Here is a 17,345-nt window from a genome sequence, read left to right as displayed (position 1 = left end):
TTCCCTTCCCTTCCCTTCCCTTCCCTTCCCTTCCCTTCCCTTCCCTTGCAACAAAGGTAAACATACTCTGTTATCACTCCTGACTGATATAAGAACACCACCATCAACAAAGTGTCTCTTTGCCCATTGCCGGGGGTGGGGGTCAAAATTACTTATATTTCTTTATGCGCTGTGGTCAGATGTGAACTTACATGAACTATTACTCCAGATAGTATGTTTTTTACTTCTTAAAGTCACATTTAGTCTTTATTATATCCCCTAGGTTTTTTTTTTTTCTCATGATCTTTTTTAAGTCCATCGTATTCAGTAGTTCTATCACCTAAAATTTCTGGGTAATTTTCTAGATTGATTTTTCTTCTGGCTATTAATCATATTTACATTCTTCTTGGCCATCAAGTAATTTTGGTTTGGAAATGAGGCATTGTGATCTCATATCATGATTATCTGGATTTTTGTTATTTCCCTTTTGAGGTGGTCAAAATTTGGGAGAGTAGACATGATTTAGTATGTAAAGCACTTGCCAAACACAAGGACTAAGTTCATATACCCAGAACCCACATAAATCCAGACAAAGTCACAAACACCTATAATTACAGCCCCTTTACTGAAAGATGCAAAGTAGAAACAGGAGAATCCCTCAGAGTTCATGCGCCAGCTGCAATGTCATAGAGGGATGAAGATCAAGACAAGGTCTCAGACAAGGCAGAATACAAGTACTAACACTAGAGACTGTCCTCTGACCTTCACACATGCCCTGTATCATGTACATGTTAGTACTCAAACACAGAGCCTTGCAAACACACATATACATATCACACACACACACAAAGAACCTGAGATTAAACAAAAATAAACAATGAAATTATTTGCAAATAAACTAGATTTCCGTGAAGGGTTGGGATGTAGATGCATGAACAGACAGTGAAAGTGGTTTTTCTCTAAATCTCATTCGGCTGTTTTAAGGTACAAACACTTAGGTATTCAGTGATGCTTTTTCTACTTCTGTTGGTCTAATCGTAAGTACTTTGTCCTCCCTGAGTCATGCACTGTCTACCGTTATCACTCATCAGTAGCTCTGTGCTCAGCCCCATGCGATTTTGTAATATGCATGAATGCCTCAATATTCAGCAGTGAGATCATTAAAAGAAATGCCTCTTTAAGTCTGAAGCTTGTCTCCTTTTGTCCTCTGTGCCACAAATTCTTACTGCTTAAACTACCATAAACGTTGAAGAAAATGCTGGGGATTAAATCAAGGGCCTTGTGCATACTAGGCATGTACTCTATCACAGCGAGGTCATCGGCCTTCTTTTTATTATTCGTTTTGAGACATAGTCTCAGTAAATTGCCCAAGCTGGCCTTGAACTTTCTGTAGCTCAGATAGACTTTGAACAGGTGATCCTTCTGCTCTTTGCCTTCCTGAAGAACTAGAATTACAGACCTATGTCATCAGGTGCTCAGCTCATAAACTCCTCTCTCTCTCTCTCTCCCCCTATCTCTTTCTTTCCTCCCCAGTAACTCCTTCCTTTTTTCGTGATAAGCATTTCCCTTTCCTCATCTTAGTTCCAGTCTTGATAAATACAGCTTAGAAACACAGGAAAGCCATACTAATATTTGTAATATGTGAGAACTCAGAGGATAGCATTCATTATATATTTTCTTTAAATTTTAAAAGAAAAATGAAACAATGCAAGAGACTACAATAACTATTATTCACCATGGTCAAATACAAAAATATGTATGTGTCCTTATAAGGAGCCCACCAGAGATAAGCACTCAGACACAGAATGCAGCCAGTTGAAAGGCTTTATTCCAACTGTCTGGAACCACACCCAAAGCTTTGGGGACCTAGGTGTGGTGTTGAGTGTCCAGAACAAGGGTTTTTAAAGGCAGAGATCTCGTCCAGTTAAACAGTTCGAAGGAAGCAGTCTTAACAGAAGCTAAGATAAGCAGTCAGACAGCCAGAAGAGGTTCCACACAAACAGGCAGCTAAGATAAGCAGTTTGCTGAAGGGGATTCCACACAAACAATGGTTTTAACAAAGGTGAAGAAGATAAGTCAGCTAAGACATCCTGACTTTTGATTGCTAGAATAGAGTTGGGTAGTTTGTCACGGGGTTCTCCACCAAGGAGATTAGAATCTAGTTAAACCCAGTATGGCCTCAGCAAAAATACAAGATGGAGGAATCTCTGCACTGTCTTGTCCATCATGATTTAACATTTTGATAATGTACACCAGTATTCCTCTCAAGAACTGTCATAGCCCTTGAAATCTTATTAGTTATTTATGGAAGTATTAATTCCCAACATTCTCACGTACCATTTTCTAGTCTTTTAGATCTTTGTTCATTTAACAGGAGGAATCAGCCTATTGTTTTACGTTATACAACTTTAGCTACTATGTGAACAGCTTTTTCCCAATATTTATGAGCTAAGCCCGTTGATTAGAGTTGCATTCTTGTGCCTCCTTTCATTGATCAGTGCCTTGTAGTAGCAAAGGTAAACATTTTAGGACAAAATGGTTTAGAGAGAAAGTGAGCAAACAGATGTGTGGCTGTTGGAATTCTTGCCAGTGTCAAGTTCTCTCTCATCCAATTGTACGCTCTACTTTACTTGACCCAACATCCTTAGTACAAATTCTAGTCATACTCTTTCAAACTGGCTGGCATATATCCGTCAGTTTCTTGAGCACAACAGTGTTTTACTTTATCAAACCAGCAGCTCCCAGTCTGGCTGTGCAGATACTTGGCTCTTAATGCAAGATACCAGATGCCCAACAGGAAATTTAATCTAGGCCCAACTCATGCAAGAACCTGGCTCATTTGGGGCGTTTGCACTGCCTTTAAAAAAGGAGCCATCCTTAATTTCTAATGGGAATGATATACCAACTCTATAAACTTTTAGATTTCTGGGGACTTGGTTCTAAAGTACATAACTTGGATTTTACCATCCCAGGGTTACCTGCCTTCTCCATTTGTTCTCTGAGCTTGATACAAAACATCTCCTGAAACATCTACCTTCTCTCAAGCCTTCCTACTTGAACTCAGCCTGCTCTTTGGCTCTGTCCTCTGGCTCTGGGACATTTAAAGGACATTTCTTGGAATGCTCACAGTGGACAGTCTAGCTTTTATCTTTACCTTGACTTGGTGAACAATATCTCTACATCTGCCACCATCTCTAATAATTTAACAGTTATCAAAAGACCCAACCAGTTCCCCAGTTCCTATTCTTACCATTTCCTTCATACTAAAGTGTTCCGTTATCTGCTGTGTCCTCTTCCACCTATATGCTCTGTTGCTTCATTCTTGGTAAAAATTTCTCATGACTGCCCTTCCTTTGCATGCCAAGAATTATCATCATTCCACCTACTGCTGGTAATGGTGTCCTCAGAGCCCAAGTATCTGTGAGTGATCCATCCACAAAATTCCATTCCAGAAACCACTTCCCAGGATTAGTCGTGTTCCACTAACTTGTGTTCATTTTCTGGAAACAGAGTTAGAGGACTGCATGAAAGTCAGTGGGGACTGTAGGAGACTTCCCTTGAAAGCTACACCTGAAAGGACGTGTGGAGGGATGGTGAGAAGACAGAGGATGAACTGGCATTCAGTATGCCTTCAACTGAGACCTCAGGCAGTCTTAAGGGTGTCAGGGTGGCTCCCCAGAGTTTTCTGAAAGTAAAATATGTGTTCAGAGTTTTAGACCCCAGACATTGACTCTGAGCAAGGCCAGGGTCTGGAGAAAGGCCATTTCCTCTACTCAAGGACAATTTCCAGGCGCAGTGAAGTTATGAGCCTTTAAAAGCTGAGGTGCTGAGCAGCAGAGGCATGGCCTCGAAGGTGAAATCTGAATGGAGATTCATAGTATGCTAAACTTTTTTTCTGAAACTCCTGACTATCTACAGCTCACCTAGGTCAGCGTTTATAAGGCTTTGTATCAAAGTTCAGTGTTTTTGAGAGAACGGGGATATTGTTCCAATTATCATGCTACTGCCTTTCCAAGTGGCCCTTTTTACACTGTGCTCTCACCACGACGGCATCGCAGTTAAGCCAATACAAGTCCCCAGACTTCTTCATCATCTCCCTAGGGCATTTCCCTCAGCCTCATTGGATCCTTCAAAACTACGGCAGCTCCCGGACCACAATCTCTCCACAGGGGCCTGAGCTCTGCAGAGCCCATGTCACCAAGCTTCATTAATACCCCCAGCTTTTCTTTACTCTCCCTAGCTTTAAGGGAGATTAAATATTTCTTGTAGGCACTTTACCGGGCTGTCTCCAAGTTCCCCATTCTGTTTGGGATTTTTGTGGTGGTGGCTGCTGTTGTTTAATTTTTATTTTTTTATTTTTTTTTTTCTGTAATCAGTTTCCTACACTCCATATCCTTTGACAAACACCTATTATGGTTTCTGTTGTCTCTCCAGGTTTGGAGTTGTTTGATAAAAAGAAAGAAGGCAGCAGGTGATTGCCTTGTGCTTATGAACAATGAGAGTGTGCGGAGCAAGAACGGGTCAAAGATGTGAAGACACGAGCTCTGCACACTTCCAGAAGCACCGTTCCTGCAGTGGTATCCCTTATGGCCGCCAAGCTGTAGGAGGAATGAAGGCAAACCTATGAGTTCATTAAAGATTTGCTAGCAGGTGGGCGTTAGAAGGAAAATGGCCAAGGTTATCAAGGACACTGGGAAAAAAAAATTTAAGTCAAATTTCCCTGAATAAAGTTCATAACACATTAAAAGTTTTATTCCCAGAGAAATGTAACTGCTTCAGCATATAAATAGAACTAGATAAGAAAGTTGTTTAATATTAAGGCTTAGGAGGGATAAGAGCCCCTTACTCCTTCAAATTTGTCTCAAGTTTCAATGATGTAATGGGAAGTACTCTCTTATGATCAACTATTTCATCAAATGTTTGCTAAGCAAAACTAGATTGTGGCTTTTGAGTCATCATTTGGAGTCTGTGTAGGTTACATTTAGTTAATAAAGAAATAAATAGCTGAACTCTGTTTTGCCTTTTATATCTCATTCTGTCTGCCAAATACTCCAGGCTTTGGGAGGGTCAATTCAGCACAAACTGCTGCAGATTTCCAAAGCAAGTGTAGATTCTGTAATCTGTTGTGTAACAAGGCTCTGGAGAGCCACCTTGTCAGAGGGAAGACTTTCCCTTAGAGGGAGAAACTTGCCCTTCATTATTACAAAATATGTTGAAGACAATTTATATTCTGAGCGTAGGTAGTTAGATGGCTTTTTAAACTGTTCCTCCCCAAAAGGTGATAGGCTCATACAGCCACTATCACCTGCCCCTGACATCCTTTAAAACCATCAAGTTATTTAGATGCAGGAGGCAGTCTCTTTAGCACATAGCCCAATTGTTCCTGCCCTGATACAGACTGGTCCCTCTACCCAAGCCATCCTGGGCTCTTCCTTTTACATCCTTTGTTACTTCCAAGCACAGACAGAACTAGAGGTGTTTCTAAAGGTTGTTTTCTCCTGCAAACCAAGTTTCAACATAGAAGGAGTTTTGTCGCTGTCTTCGTTGCTGTTGTTGTCATTGTTTTTGGTTTTTGTTTTTTTGTTTTTCTCCAGAGAGTCACTTTGCTGGCATTAATATAGTACTTTAATCATTCAAAGACAGTTCTATTTGGCTATGGCAGTTCTGGCTGGAACGAAGCAAGCTCTGTTCAAATAAAACCAAAAGGAAAACTTTCCATTTGGAATTGGGCTCTCTCCTGAATATCTCTCCCTGCCCCAAAGTGTTTCAGGCCAGTGAGTATTTGCTGAAATGTGGATGATATCGGGAAAGGACCACCGGAGGCAAGAGCCTCTTGTCCCAACACCTTGGGCAGCTCGAACAGTATAAGAACACATCCTGTAAAACAGATTTTCTAGACGAATGGTACTGGGAACTTGGTTTGCAAAGGGACTTCTGCTTGGATGAATAATAATTAACTCGGGTGTTTGTCTTACTCGTTACTGTGTAACAAACCACCCTGAAAAATAACTACTGAAACTACTACCACATCTCAGCTCATAGCCCTGCAACCTGAGGCTTTCACCAGGGTAGTGTTTAGCAAGTTCTGACTGTAGCTTTCTGTCTCTGTGCGTCTGTAGTTATCTAGGGAGCAGATTGGGACTGGAAAATCCAAGATAGACTTATCCATGGCTCTAGTGCTCTGTTTCAGCTAATCTCCATAGACTGTTAACTGCCCATGCTTCCTGTAATTACTGTTCTCTTTAGTATCATTTGGGGAACTATTTCACCTAGGCTGTTTTTCTCTGGTACGTGCTTTTACAGCTCATGGGTACTGCTCCCAACCTCCCACATGACAGCTGAACTGTTCAACCCTCTGTGCCTTCACCTCCCCATCTGACTTCAGCTTCTGTCTCAGCCCTGACAAACACCAAGTGGATGTCAATGGCTTGAGAACAGAGTCATCTTATTTGTGGTTTTACCTGTAGTCTCTGACACTGTACCTGCAACTGAATGAGAGATCAGTATTACCTGTTGAAGAAGTGTGACTTAAGAGCCAAATTGTGAATTTTAAAAAGATTTAATTCCACTGCTATGGAATTTTCACAAATAAATAACAGAGATGGGTAAAGGGAAGTAAAGTCCAGAAGTTCAATGGCAGTATTTGATAAAATCTGCTATTTCATCTGTACATTTAACTGAGGTATATTTTTCTGAAGAAGAATAGGAAGACAGTCAAAATCAGTTAATACAGAGCTAGAAAACAATAATATTAAAGAGTACATTCGATATTTATGAATCTATGAAACACGTTACAAATCATTTTAAAGTAAAGATATCTTTCTCTTCTCGGTTTCTTTTTAACTACTTGTGTGATTTCAAGCTATTCTCTAATTCTTATTTCCTGCATATCATGATGTATAGAAAAATACACCCAGAAAAAGAAATCAAGGAGTCTCGGGGAACAGTACGCACCAAATGGATGAAGGGGACCTGATAGGGCAAAAAAGAATTTAAACAGGAAGCCACTGCAGGAAGTACCTGTCATGGAACCCTGAAGTTAACATAACCAACTAGGGTTGCCCAAATATAGCAAAGGGCCAGGCCTTTGGCAACACTGACAAATCAGTAGAGGGTGTACTCATAGCAACAGTGAAGTACAGGACTGGCTACACTTTGAGTCTCATTTCTTTGAAAGAAGGAAATTTCTGGAGAAGGGCTTCACTTTGGGGGATCAGTCAGTGCAGAAAGCAGCTGGAAATGAGTGCACATGATGACAGAAGTTGTCTGGCATACCTCAATGTTATCCGGTAAATCCTTTCTCTAGTAACAGAACAAGTTTGGACTTCTGCTTGACAATTTGAGGGCAGTAAGATTCAAATCTCCATTTTTAAAAATACACCAAAGCTCTTTTTTGAGGTAGTAGCAACTTTCAGAGATCACTCATAACCATTTTCATCATAATTCTACTAAAGCACACTATTACAGGGACAGTGTGAGCTAACCACAACATGGCGTAAAGTTTCTCTTAGAAAGTGCAAAGTTTGTAGAGATGGAGCAGATGTGCAATGACCATTTGCACCAAGTGTGAGGGGGTTTGCTTCCTGGAGGGCTACCTTATGGAAGATGCTACTGCAGATCCCTAGAAATTAGAATGTGAGTGACAGGGAGAATATATAAAGAAAGAAGAAGAGAGGGTTGCATAGCACCCCCTTCCCTTCATCATCCAAGAAGCATGTCCACCTACCCTCACCACCTGGGGGAGGTAGGAGGTAAGGTGAGCCTAGGCTGTCAGCCAGGTAGCAACACTAAGTGTCCTGCACCGGGTAGATGGAAAAGAAAAAATGGAAAAGCTCTAAAGCGCGCAGACATATGAACTGCTCCGCTCCATCTATCCAAACCATATCTTTGTATGAGATGCTTGTTTTCGCGTAGCATGTATTTATTTGCTGACCGCCGTGCGTCTGCTGTATAGAACGCCCAGGAGGACCCAAGAATAAATGTACATAATTAAGATATTTTCACAGCATTTCAGAGTACAGGAGTCGTAAAAGAAAAGAATAACAAAGTAAACTCAATGGAACTACTGATACAGGGACACCAACTCACACACAAAACCTTCAACCCAGTCCATCAAGGACTGGCTTAACTTGAGTTGTGTGTCATGAGAGAGAGCTCACCACTGACACTACCAAAAATAGCCTGCTATTCTTGCAGACAGAAGGCCAGAATTAACTGCCATCTGAGCGACTTCACACGGCAGCCGATGAAAGCACATGCGGAGATCCAGAGCTAGACATTAGGCAGGGCTCAGGAAATCTTATGAAAGAGAATGAGAAGGATTAAAAGAGCCAGAGAGGTCAAGGAAACCACAAGAAAACCTGTAAAAATCAACTACCCTGAATCCATAGGGACCCACAGAGACTGAACCACCAACTAAAGAGTATCCATAGGCGCAAGGGCTGCCTCTGAATCTGCTGTTAACCTTTGGATCCCTTTCTCCCAACTGGGCTGCCTTGTCTACACTCAGTAGAAGAAAATGGACCTCGTCCTACCTGATATGCCTAGGTGGGGTTATACCTATGGGAAGTCTCTGAGAAGAAAGGGAGGAGGCACAGGGGGAGGGAAGAACTGGGAGGAGAGGAGGGGAGGGGAGGAGTGGATAGAAGGAAACTTCCTAGCAGAATGTAAAGTTGATTAATTAATTAATTAATTAGTTAATAGATTAATGAAATAAAAGAAACTACTGATGCAAACTGAATATACTGTTTACTAAAACCCAGATTATATATAACAACTGTAGCTTGAATTCCATATACAATAAACAGGGCTGAAAATCCTGCATACCTTTTGTAGCTGTGCATTAGCACTTGCAAACATTCAAATTATTTGTTTTGCTAGTTAGTAAGCCTAAGTTTTATATATACATATATATTCAGTAAAATAAGGGAAAAATAAGTGATCATTATCTAATCTTCCTAATTCTCAAGTCTGTGAAAGTGTCAAAGAACTCACTATTTTGAACTTAAACCTTTTTCTATCCATCTGAATAACTTCTAGTTTTTTTTTTCAACTTCAACTAATTTGTCAGTTCCAAGGATTCTAGAAATAAATGACTGCGACCTACTCATTGTTCTCACTATCATATGATACCTCATCAAAATCATACAAATGTTTACCCATTGCACTACAACCCTTCTGACTACAAGCAAACACTCAACACATGCCTGGATGAAAAACTAGCAGTTGCATACTATATGAGGAAAACATTAATCCTGGAGTCATTCTCCCCTAACCATGTTGTTTTGATATACCTCTACATTGTCTCATCTAAGCAAGGCTCAGGTCTTGAGACTCTGTGTCCTGAACAGGTAAGTTTACTGAGCAAAGAAGGCAAGCCAGAGGAAAGAGAGAAGTTGGGAAGAGTTTAGATGTTTCTTTGTGAAATATACTGCCAAATCTTTGCAATAATAACAAATTAGCATTTACTTACTGAAGTCTTCTACATCACACTATTGTTTTGCCTTTCTCATCCCAACAATATGCTTATGTGCTGGACATATATAAGGAAAATCACATCAGTCATACACACTAAGGCAAGAGCGAAAGCTTGAAATGGGATAAATTTTAGCTGATTCCATAGTGACATTCCACATTAACCATTATGTTATTTGGTTCCAGCATACCTGAACTATAACAGAGATATATTTCTTCTTTGGTCTTCCTACCAAAATGTGCATTCTGAAACTAGTAAAGTATAAAAGTCCTTTGAAAAGACTAGGGTAACTACAATGTTATTTCCTAAGAATAAACAAATACATCCCCAGACTTTAAGGTCGGTTTGAGAAACAGAAAATCAAGTTCTCTGCTGAAATTTTACTCGATTTCTATTTCAGGAAGCAACAACAGAGTCAGATGGTCATCCAACTGTCATTTTGTTATTGGTACAGCTAGATTGAAGAATGTGGCACAGACTCAAGAATCTCCTCCCTCGACTCTGGCACTCAACCACCGCTCAGTCACTGGAAAAAAGATTACAACCAGGCAGCTTGCACTCTCCTAGCCTACCCTTGCCATCTCACCTCATCCTGCTGCCCAAAAAGTGGAATGTCAAGCTTATTTATTGGCCCTTTTCTGAAAGAAAGAGAAGGGGATTGACAACTACACAGTTTCCAAAGGGATGGTATAAAAGCAACATAGAGAAAAGAGAATCTATTTATTGGCCCTTTTCTGAAAGAGAAGGGGATTGACAACTACACAGCTTCCAAAGGGATGGTATAAAAGCAACATAGAGAAAAGAGAATCTAAGATGGTGGAGTAGAAGTACCCAGCCACTACTTTCTCTACAAAGAACTGTAAAAAACATGAGTGATCACCTTTGAAGATGATGGTTGGGGGAGTGTGCTGAAACTCAGCCATGGAGACTAGGAATCCTACTAGGAACAAAGACATGGCATGGCAAGTAGAACCCTAACTCTCCAGCCTTGGGTCAGGGGGACTACGGACTCTGGATTTCAGATAAACAGTAAATGGAAGAGTCCTCAAACCGCATTGCTATAGATGGCAGAAATCCTAGACACAGGAAAGTTTCACAACGGACAAAGGCATAGAGCCAATTGGAAGGAGCTGCCTACAATCCTCCAAGTAGCTCTGCTTCAGAGCAGTTCAGAAGGGGTCAGCTCTTTCTAAGCCCCAGAACATTCTACCTTAAAATTAGAGCCCCTCCATTACTACTTTAAGGAGCAAAAGCCCCTAGCTCTCTCTTCTCTCTTCTGTGTGTGTATTCAAGTATACTTGTACAAAGCACTGCAACCTTGTGAACACAATTAGATCCACCTGGTTCCCATTAATCCTAACATCCAAGCCCATGCAGTGGCTTGCACTATGGAATGGAAGCATGTCCACACTGAAGAAAACAAACAAACAAACAAACAAACAAACAAAAAACCAGCAGGCCCCAATCCTTAAGAAACTAAGGCTTTTGCCCTTGGAGCCTGGTGTCCTGATTCCACATATATTCCACGCTATCAACCACGACAATGACTGGTACTCACTTACCAGTACAATCTAAGGGTGTAAACTCCTATGTTTGATGCATCCCAACCCAACACCATCCATGTATAGCACTGTAAAATTCAGGTTGTGTCTCCTACCAAGCTTCTTGTGTTTGCAGCACTTGAATCTACAGAGACAGAGGTCATGACCACTGCACTCTGCATCCATTGACAGAAAACTCTACCCCCACAAAGGTTCATGCTTGTGGGTTCCAAAGACACATACTTCATTTTTTCATGTCTGTGGTACTGCCATTATTAAGGCTCCAAATGACAAAAGATATTGTTGCTGAGGGGCCTGATAACACATTCACTGAGCCCGGTGCCTCTCTTATAACTGACAAGAGGTCTCTCTCCCTACAAAGCTCAAACCAGTGTAGCCTGAACAAATATCCTCATGCTCCGTCCTCTTAGCATCAACACTCATATTGCCAGTAGTTCCTTCTCCTGAAAATGTCTGCCACCTGTATGCCAGCACTGCCACTGCCACCACCTGAAGCCAAGCCTGCCCCAAGTTCTCGAAATCATTCACATCTGAAGTCTTCATCGAACGCAAAATCACATACCACATCCATAAAACCCAAAGTGTAAACCACGAGACAATTGGTTCCTGATGATAACTACATCTGGGGAGTTTACACAGAGATTAATATTTTGTGCTTCCTTGTAACTAAGGCCAAAATACCCCAACAACCAAATTTTACAACCCATCTACTGGAAAACATCTCTCCTTATGAAAGTTTTTCTATAAAAACATGTATGTTATGCATGTATGTAAAACAGGTAAGTGTTGTACAAGATGTACTGAAGGACACACAAGAAGTTTTAAAAAGAAAATCAGTGTAACAATTGAAAATAATAATTCCCCCAAACTAAATTAAATCTGTGAAATTTTTGAAAAGCAATTCAAAATAATGATCTTAAGGAAACTCAGTGAGATGGAGGAGAATACAAAGAAATGATTCATTGAAATTGAGAAAAAAAATCATTATTTGGATGATAAATTCAACAAAGGATAGAAATCATGAAAAACAATCAATCAAAACCTTGGAGCTGAAAATTTCGTTGAGTGAGAAAAATTGCAGCTAAAAGCTTTAACAACAGACTAGATTGAACAGGAGAAATAATTTCTGAATTTAACCTGTCTTTTTGAAATAACAGTCAAAAAAAGAAGAAATGAATTTTTGAAAGAAGAGAGAAGAATGGACAGAAAGGAAAAGAAAAAAGACATGATTAGCAAAGCCTATCATTAGTTCTCCTCCTGCCTGGGGGCTGCTTCTTAGTAGCCCTCTAAGTCAGGAGGGGCAGGAGAAGCAAGCCTGGAATGGCTAGGGAGAACCAGAACGACACAGGGAACAGCTGATGGCTAGTTCAACTTTAATTCCAGAGAACAAAGGTTATACCCCTAGAGGAATGGAGGTGGAGGGGCTGCAAGAAGAGGTGTACATAATTGTTTGGAACTAGGCACTGCAAGGATGCTTGATTTGCATTATACAACAGGCTCCTATCATAAGAATAGACTCTCAGTACCTAATTAACATATAAACACAGGGTGGGGAGAGCTAGCCAGAGGGTACACTTCAAGTGTGGTTGGGGGAGAAGAATACATCTAAAGACACTCTCCAGATAAGTCAGGCAGAGAGCAGGGGATCCGCGGGGTGGGGGGGGGGGAAGAAAGTTCTACCTTTAGCACTGAGGTAGAACTTTCTACCTATTGGCTCCTATTGGCTGTCCAGTCCAGGCAAGACCTGCAACCTCAACCATCAGGGTACCTCCAATAGCCTATGTGAATTATAAACAATTAAGGAAATAATTATCAATATTCAAGGAGGATAACAAGATAAAAGACAAAAAAGTTATTCAACAAACTGAATTCAGAAGGAACTGACGACCAGGTAGATCTAGGGGGCTCTAAATACTTGTTACAGTCCAAATATAAAATGCCCTAAAGGCTCATACATTTAAAAACACTATCCCTCACTGGTATCATTTTCAGAGATTGTGAAAGCAGCTTCCTGCTTCTGCCATGACTTCCCTGATTGCTAACACATCGTCTTCACCACAATGAACTACATCTTTTGGGATAAGCCAATGCCACCCCTTTATCCCTTACGTTGCTTTTATAAGGATATCTCATCACAGCAGCAAGACAGTAACTAAAACACTGGATTATGTTAATTTATGCTAGAAGACCCATGTTCACCATTATTCTGCTTCTTAACTGTGGATATAACATGACTAGCTGCCATTTCCCAAAATGGTAGAGCAAAAGCCTGGCTGATCACATTTCGTTGGCACTCAGAAACAGAAAGTGAACAGGAAATGAGGTCAGGCTATAAAGCCTCAACGCCTGTCCTTAATACCTTATTAGATATAGCAAAGGCTTTGCTTCTAAAGGTTCTACAACTTTTTCAAGCAGTGTCACCAACGGAGGGACATTTCACATTCAAATCCCTCACAGGCAGGACCAGAGGCCCATGTACTAATTGATTCTAAATACTGCCAAGTGAAATTTAACACTAATCACCACAAATGCTATAGGCAACTTGTGAAAAGCACTTTTAAGAAAATGCTGAAAATAACAAATGTTCCTGTTCCTTCAGAAGAACCACTATTAAACTAATAAAATATTTCTTGGCAGTAAATATACAGATTAAGAAGAAATTGAATGATATATTCAATTTTGTAAAAGAATGTGTCAGTTAAGAATAATAAAAAAGAGAAAATTATATACAAACAAGTGTTCAGAAATGAAGGATAATTACTTCCTAAGATATGCAAAACAGAGAAAACATTACCAAAATGGACATATAGGAAAATGCTTAAAGGAGTACTACATCTGGAAGAAACATAGAATAGCTACCATCACGATAACATAGAAAGGAATAAAAATCACTGGTAAAATAGATATATAATTTTTTTAAGTAATTTATTCTTATTCTACAGAAAACACCAAAACATAAAGGTAAATAGTAAGATACAGAGAACATACAAAATAATCTTAAAACAATGAGGAAAATTACAGTGATAAATTATATATATTATTAACCCTATATGCAAAAATCAGATTTCTTAATCAAAATAAGTAGGGTAACTTAATGTTTTTTTTAATGTAACCCAGCCCACAAGAAACTCACTTAACATATAGACTGCAAATAAAAAGAGAGAAAATTGCATTCCACAAAAATAGAAAACAAGACAGCTAGACTAGTTACACTTAAATGAGGTAAAGAAGCCTTTAAGTCAAAATTGATTAATGAAATAATGGAAGTCAATATGTAATAAGTGGCTCAATTTAACAAGAGGAAATGAGATAACAATTACAAATGCACTCCCAACTCTGAAAAACATTGTAAGATCTAAAAGGATAGAAAGATTTCAATTCAGTATCTTTGGGGATTTGAATACCTACTTTCAACAGTGGATAAATCACACAAACCAAAAAAAGTCAATGAGGAAACAGCAAAGTTAAACTATACCTTAAACCAAATGGACCTAACAAACATTTATAGCACATCTTATACAATAGTCAAATAATTAATAGTATTTTCATGAACAAACAGTGTTATTCAAAATATATCACATGTTATCGCACAAAACAATCATCAAAATTTTAAAAACTGAAATCATATCATCTTCTTTGGTCATAAAGAAATTAAACTAAAGATAAGAATCAGGACTTCCAAGATGGCAGCAGCCGGTATATACTATATCTGAGTGACAAAAGATCAGAGACCGCTTTATCAGACCCTGAATACCAGGGACAGCATCCCAACCTCCAATCCATAGCTCTACTGGTCCCCTTGTGGAGACTGGCTGGAAAATAGGTGCATACAGGATCCCAGTTCCTGTAGGCAGAGTCCAGCCAAATCTGACTGGATGCCAGGATGCAGACTATGAAATACCAGTGCTCTTGTGGTTGACTCCAAAAGGCCAGAACCCACTGGTGTTCTCTCACCATCCTGAAAACAACTCTGAACTTCAGAGACCTGTGAATCCATCCTTCAGTTCATCTCTACCAGCCATCTTGAGGAGACTAGCAAGACTTCACTGGATCACAAAGGCCCAAGAAACCCAACAGGTTTGGGGAACAAACAGCCAAAATCATGGGCAACCAAATGGCTAAAGGCCAGCATAAGAACACAATCAACAAAAAACAGGCCAACATGGCTCCACCATGTTCCATCATGTTCTCCACCAGAACTACCCATCCAAACACTGTATAGATTAATGCAGCTGAAACACAGGGAAATGACCCTAATCTATGTTTATAAAGTTGTTAGAGGCATTTAAAGAGAAAATTAATAAATTCATCAAAGAAATACAGAAAAATACAATGAAACAAATGGAGACCATCAAAGACATATGGAAAATACAATCAAACAGGTGAAGGAAATAAATAAAACTGTTCAAAACCTGAAAATGGAAATAGAACCAATACAGAAAGCACAAACTAAAAAAATCCTGGAGAGAGAAAACATAGAGAAGAGAACAGAAACCACACACGTAAGTATCACCAACAGAATACAACAGATAGAGGAGAGAATCACAGGTGTAAAAGATACAATTTTAAAAAGTCAATACATCTCTCAAAGAAAACATTAAAAAAAATAAAAAAATAAAAACTTCTGGCACAAAACATCCATGAAAGCAAAGACACCATGAAAAGATAAAAATCTAAGAATAATAGGAATTGACAAAAAATAAGATTCCAGGCTCCAAAAACCAGATAATATTATCAAGAAAATCATAAAAGAAAATTCCCAAACCTTAATAAAGAGAGGCCTTTAAACATACGAGGCTTACAGAACACCAAATAGACTAGACCAGAAAAGAAATGCCTCCTGCCACATAGTAATCAAAACACTAAATTTACAGAACAAAGAAAAAAATATTAAAAGCAGCAAGAGAATAGGGCTAAGTAACATATAAAGGCAGAACTATCAAAACTACACCTGACTTCTCAACAGAGACTATGAAAGCCAGAAGAGCCTGGAAGATGTAATGCAGACACTAAGAGAACACAGATGTCAGCCCAGACTAATATACCCAGCAAAGTTTTCAATCAGCATAGATAGAGGGAGAAAGCATGATATTCCATGGCAAAATCAAATTTAAACAATATCTATGCACCAACCCAGCCCTACAGAAGATACAAGAAGGAAAAATTCCAACCCAATGAGATCAACTATATCCAAGAAAACACAGGATATAGATATCTTCACAACAGCAAAACCAAAAGAAGACAAGCACATAAACATATTGTCACCACCAAAACCACAATGAAAGGAACTAATAGTTGCTTTTCACTAATATCAATCAACATCAATGGTCTCAGCTCTCCAATAAAAAGACACAGACAAATAAAACAATTGCAAAAACAGGATTAAACATTCTGCTGCATATAAGAAACACACCTAAACAACAAAGATAAACATTACCTCAGAGTAAAGGCCTAGAAAAAGGTTTTCCAAGCAAACATACCTAAGAAACAAGATGGAGTAGTCATTCTGATATCTAATAAAATAGATTTTCAACCAAAATTATTCAAAACAGATGGGGAAGAATACTTCATTCTCATCAAAGAAAAAAATCCACCAAGAGGACATCTTAATCCTGAACATCTATGCCCACAAAACAAGGGCACCCTCATTTATAAAAGAAACACTATTAAAAATTAAATTATACATCAATCCCCACACATTAATAGCAGGAGACTTCAACTCCCCACTCTCATGAACGGACAGATCATTGAAACTAAATAGTGAAACTAAATAGTGAAATAATGAAATAATTAAACTAACATAAGTCATGAATCAAATGAACCTAATTGATGCCTACAGAACTTTTCACTCAAACACAAAACACAAAAGAATATAATTTTATCTCAGCACCACATGGAGCCTTCTCCAAAATCCACCATATTAGGTCACAAAGCAAACCTCAACAGATAGATGAAAATTAAAACAACCCATTGTTCTTTATCAGATCACCATAGATTAAAGCTAGACCACCACAACAACAGAAATTACAAAAATGCTACACACTCATGGAAACTGAACAACTTCCTGCTCAATGACCACTGGGTCAGGAAAGAAATAAAGGAAGAAATTAAAGACTTCCTAGAATTCAATGAAAATGAAGATACACATAACCAAATTTATGGGACACCATGAAAGCAGTGCTAAGAGGAAAGTTCATAGCACTAAGTACCTTCATAATGAAATTGGAGAGATCCCATACTAGCAACTTAACAGCTCACCTGAAAGCTTTAGAAGAAGAAAAGGAAGAAGAAGAAGAAGAAGAAGAAGAAGAAGAAGAAGAAGAAGAAGA

The sequence above is a fragment of the Psammomys obesus genome, unplaced genomic scaffold, assembly GCF_907164565.1.
Source record: "Psammomys obesus unplaced genomic scaffold, mPsaObe1.curated_primary_1811, whole genome shotgun sequence".
Taxonomy (NCBI): domain Eukaryota; kingdom Metazoa; phylum Chordata; class Mammalia; order Rodentia; family Muridae; genus Psammomys; species Psammomys obesus.
The sequence above is the reverse complement of the archived record's forward strand: the minus strand, read 5'-3'. Positions refer to the sequence as shown.